General features: G+C 45.2%; 1 long non-coding RNA gene and 1 pseudogene across 1 annotated transcript in view; both read left to right on the forward strand.

The window, feature by feature from the left end:
• LOC103395711 (uncharacterized) overlaps positions 1–2,099 on the forward strand; it is a 4,442-nt gene extending 2,343 nt beyond the window's left edge. Inside the window, exon 2 of the long non-coding RNA XR_523286.3 lies at positions 965–2,099. This is a non-coding gene — a long non-coding RNA (uncharacterized LOC103395711). The remainder of the gene's footprint in view (positions 1–964) is intronic.
• Positions 2,100–2,627: 528 nt separating this feature from the next.
• Positions 2,628–4,997, forward strand: part of LOC103395712 (palmitoyltransferase ZDHHC20-like) — a 6,538-nt pseudogene continuing 4,168 nt past the window's right edge.

Below are 4,997 nucleotides of genomic sequence, written 5' to 3' on the forward strand. Positions count from 1 at the left end.
CTGGAATGTCAGGAATGCAGGACAGTCTGATCTCAGAGAGGGAGAGTTTGGAGAAGACGGAGAGTCAGGGGAGACAGAAGAAGATGAAGAAGAGCTGGGGGGGCAAGAGGAGGGGCGAGGGCCCAACACTGCACGTCTGTGAACAGGTCTCTCCATGGAACGAATGACTAATTCAGTTTGAAGTTGGTCTCAGTGGTCAGTCTGTGGCCAGTCTGTGGTCAGGGGACACGCTCCGATGGTCTGCAGACTGCAGTGGAGGTCTGCAGGGTGGGGTGGAGGTCTGCAGGGTGTGGTGGAGGTCTGCAGGGTGTGGTGGAGGTCTGCAGGGTGTGGTGGAGGTCTGCAGGGTGGGGTGGAGGTCTGCCGGGTGGGGTGGAGGTCTGCAGGGTGGGGTGGAGGTCTGCCAAGTCACAGACTCACCATGACGACCGCCCACAGCTGCTGCAGACTGCAGAGAACCTGGCCCAACAGGGAATCATAAGTCACAGACTCACCACGACGACCGCCCACAGCTGCTGCAGACTGCAGAGAACCTGGCCCAACAGGGAATCATGGGTAATGACCTCAGCCTCAGGGAGAATTATAAGAGCTAAAATAATCTGCCATGACCCACTGATCTGACCCAGGATCAGGTGATGACTGACGGCCATTTTGAGAGAAGCTGCAGAGTCAGCAGTTCTCATCTTCTGACTGGATGATGAAACAATGGATTGTGTAACTGCATCTGATTGGTCGAGAGATCTGTGGAGAGCGGACCTCGGGGTATCTGAGGTATCTGGGATGGTTCTAGACCTGACGTCTGACTGGGACTGATCGGGTTCCACTGTTGGTTCTGGTCTGTTCATCCACACATACAGTAACAGGCAGTAACCACTAGTCTGCGCTCTGCACCACTCCTGAAGATCTCGACGTACTGCAGTGAAGTTCCATGACTGACCACTGTCTGATTTTTTTTTTTTTGCAGTCTTCAGCTCATGAATGTCTCCCGTCCCGTCCTGTGACATCACCGTGGCCGTGACAACGGACTGAAATCTTGACTGACGGACGATACGTGTCAGAGAAGAACATCAGGAATGTCTCCTGTCCCTGGAGCCACAGATCAGTGATCTGATCATGTCACAGGAGGACGACCTCAGGATCAAAGGTCACATCACGGCTCTTCAGGACGGATGGTTCTGGAAATGTGATCTGAAAAAAAAAAAAAACGAATTTCTTTCAAAATTGAAAAGCCTCATTTATGCGTCTGTGTTTGTTGGTCGTGTCAGAGCTGCTGAAGTCACATGATCGTCCAAACGTCTCCTCAGTCATTCCTTACATATCAGCTCATTTCACCGACTCACAGCTGATCGCACACACTGCGACTTCACTGCACCCACTGACTTGAAGTGTGTGTGTGTGTGTGTGTGTGTGTGAGTCTGGCTGCAGGCCGCCTCGTTCCCACGCAGCAGGTTTAAAAAGGAAGTGTAGAGATCTCCTCTTCTTCCTCTTCATCTTCTCCTCTCCGCAGGAATGTGTTCGTCCAAAAACCAAGCTGTCCCTGAGCCTCAGCTGTTCTTCTCTCTGCTCCACATGGCTGACACACTGCAGTTCTTCACTGGCAAGCTTTATGTTCCTCTATGCATGCTAAAGCTGCCAGCTGAAGAACTGTGGTGGTCAGCCCGGGCCTCGGAGAACAGACGGACGGACGGACGGACGGAGAAGGAAGTGAGGACGGAACATGAAACATGGATGGATTTCTGACCTTCAGTCCCTGGAGCCACGTGTTGGTCTTCTGTTGGCTGTGACTATGATCTGGTCTCCACTGTCACCAGGGTCAGAAGGTGGTGCTGTAGTGAAAACACAAAGAATCACAAACAATATGTTAAAGTATGAATTAAACACAGCTCTTTAACATAACACATGACTACCTTCATTTTAGCCGTGTTTACAGTAGTAGTTTAACTTTGCTAAATGCCAATGTTTCACTGGTTGTGGCTGAACATAAGGGACATTATTGGGGTAAATAATATTCCTGTTTTTAAACAAAGAATGTGTAAAAAAAAATCTTGTTTGAACTTGGATGAAATTGAAATGTGGATTTCAATAAATGGTATTTTTAACATTCTTGTGACAAACCTACTTTTTCTCTCTTTATATGAATCACTACACAACTGTGGAATATTAACAGAGTTAAAGCTACTGTTACATGTAACGTGTTTGTACTACACGTCATACTGCTGTGCTGCTTACTGAAGAACTTACCATTTTGTTTGCTAAATCCTCAACTCTGGCGCGTTTCCAGTAAGTAGCCGCTAGAGGGCGACATCGTCCGCAAAGCCACAGTAATGTAACCTACAGCACAGTGGATATTAGCATTATCACAGTACGTCAGTATCCGTCCCGAATAAAAACCTGACGCTTTTAAAATTACATGTAAAAACGCTTAAAGTTTTTAAAGAAGTTAAATCTTAATGAACCAAGGAGTCATTTTTATAAATATCAATACGTTGGCTTCAAATGCCGCAGCGTCTTGGCACTACTTTCTGCTCTAATGTATTTGTTCGACGTCATTTAATATCAAGAGGATAAAAATGTTCCGCTCGTGACCGGACCAATATGGCAGCCACGTTGACGTATCGCTGGACATGGGCGGGGCACTCAACGCGTCCTTCGGGGGTTGTGACGTCGCCGTCAGAGAACTATTCCGCACTCGGGATTAAAGATGGCGCCCTCTCACGCACTGCGCTGCTGTAAACGGGCTCTGAACTGGATACCTGTGTTCTTCATTCACCTGGTTGTCGGTTGGTCCTACTACGCCTACGTGGTGGAGCTGTGTGTGTGTAAGTACCGACATTGTTGTTGTTTTTTTGTCCCAGTCTCACTGGGTCAGATCCGGGGGAGTGTGTTGACAGCATCCGCGGTTGCCAAGTTAATCTGCTGGGAGTTGGAGTTATCATCATATCCTGGTCTGTTACAGGTGCTCGAATGTTGTTGTTGTTGGGTTGTTTTTTTAATTTATTTTAGTAACTGTTAAATCCAGCTGTAAAAATGTTATTTTATCCTAACATGTAAGAATGTGTTCGAGTTAAAAGACTTCAGTAAGTTGAGTCTAAAACGACAGGGTAATAAACGTCATAATATCGTAAAACACGAAAAAACATCGAGCGGTTATTGTGAAAAATTGTACCGGATATTGTATAAACTTATGATCTATAAAAAAATTTAAAAATGAAAAAGAATGTAACTACTGTGTTATTCACCGGTTAATATTTTCTCCAACAAAAAAAAATCTGAAAAAAGTTTTTTTCTAAATATTTAATGCAAATAATGAGTTTAGTCCCAAAAATAATGAAAAACTCAACCATTATTATTGTTCCAAACAACACAGAGTTGTTGTGTTCTCAGATGAAAAAGTCAGATGAACTCAGATGAAATCAATTCAACCGTTACAGAAGAAGAAAGAACAGAAATGAAATCAAATAAATTAGTAGCTGTCAATCAAATTAGTGAGTTTTGTTTTGAGTTTTTTGAGTAAAATAATTAATGTGTTGTTTTTTAAATGTTTTGTTGTGTATTTGCTCTGTGACATTAACAAAAAAATATATCAGAGTTTTTAGAGAATTAACCACAAATATAACATTTTAGAAACGTCTTCTCTAAAAATAATAACTAGTAACTAATTAATCAACAGGCCGTATGAATAATCACAGCCTTAGTTAACGGGTTAGTTAGTCCTGAGGTTGGTTTGATGTCACATGATGGTCATAAAAGTCAAGTCTTGTTCCTGTGTGATAATGGATTAGTGGGACTGGATCACAGCGTGTCTACAGGCAGAGACAGTCGTATTGTTCAGTCGGTCACACTGTGTCACACTGTGACCGACTGACTGACTGACTGACTCTGTGACCGACTGACTGCTCGGACCAGGGACGTCCCTGCTGATGTAACAACCCTGGTCTGTCCGGGGTCGGACCCCACCCCCACCGCCCCCCGCTGGCTGTGCCAGGCTGCTGCCACATTGTGACTGATTGTTTCCTCTCCGGCGCCTCCTCTGTCGTGAGCGCTGTTCTCTCTCCACCCAGTACTTATTGTCAGTGTGCCAGTCTGTTCACTCAGAGAACCATCGGTTCCACAAGTGCTACTGTACAACCAGGGGGTCTCTGAGACCAAAGCTCTGACCCGCAGTACCACAGACTCAACACTAGGCTGAAGGTGTTTGTGTGACTGAGACCCTGTAGAAACTGAGCACGTTAGAAATCAGAAGGGAAGTGAACCGACAACCATGTGTCAGGTTCTACTGCTCTGTGATTTTTTATTATTATTATTTTTTTAAATTATTATTGTGTTTTTTTGTCCTTTTTCCAGATACAATCCAGACTGACGCAGAACGAGGTGAGAATCTGTTTGGTTTTTAAAGATTTTTTTTTTTCTCACAAACTAAAAACCAGTTTTTGTTTTTGTCGTTACAGTCAGCTACTTGATCATCTTTCACGTCTTCATCTTCATCTTTTTATGGTCCTACTGGAAAACCATCTGGTCCACACCGGCCACTCCGTCAAAGGCCGTGAGTCACGTCGATTAGTCGTAGGCACCCCACGTCTGGGTTTAAAAGTGGGTCACAAACAGGCGCATACTGCCACCTACTGTTCTAGAGTGTGTAGTGTCATGGTATGACCAGTGACTCCTTATTCCGTGAATCATTTTTTTAATTTAACCGATGAGAATTGTCACAGATTTTCACCCGGTTCACGATGCGTCGTTCCATCTCTACTGTTGATGCAACAGGAATCGGACTTTTCTTTTATCACATGATGAAACACCGTTTCCTTCGACCGAATCGCTCTGTTTTCTCCTGCCCTCAGTTTTGTTTGCCCCGGGCAGAAAAGGAAGCGTTTGAGCGAGAAGAACGAGCCGAGAGGCAGCAGGAGATCCTGAAGAAGGTGGCCAGAACTTTACCGGTCTACACACGGACGGCCGGAGGAGGTGAGACCACCAGGACTGAGACCACCAGGACTGAG

Source organism: Cynoglossus semilaevis, chromosome 19 (assembly GCF_000523025.1).
Source record: "Cynoglossus semilaevis isolate Cse_v1.0 chromosome 19, Cse_v1.0, whole genome shotgun sequence".
Classification (NCBI taxonomy): Eukaryota; Metazoa; Chordata; class Actinopteri; order Pleuronectiformes; family Cynoglossidae; genus Cynoglossus; species Cynoglossus semilaevis.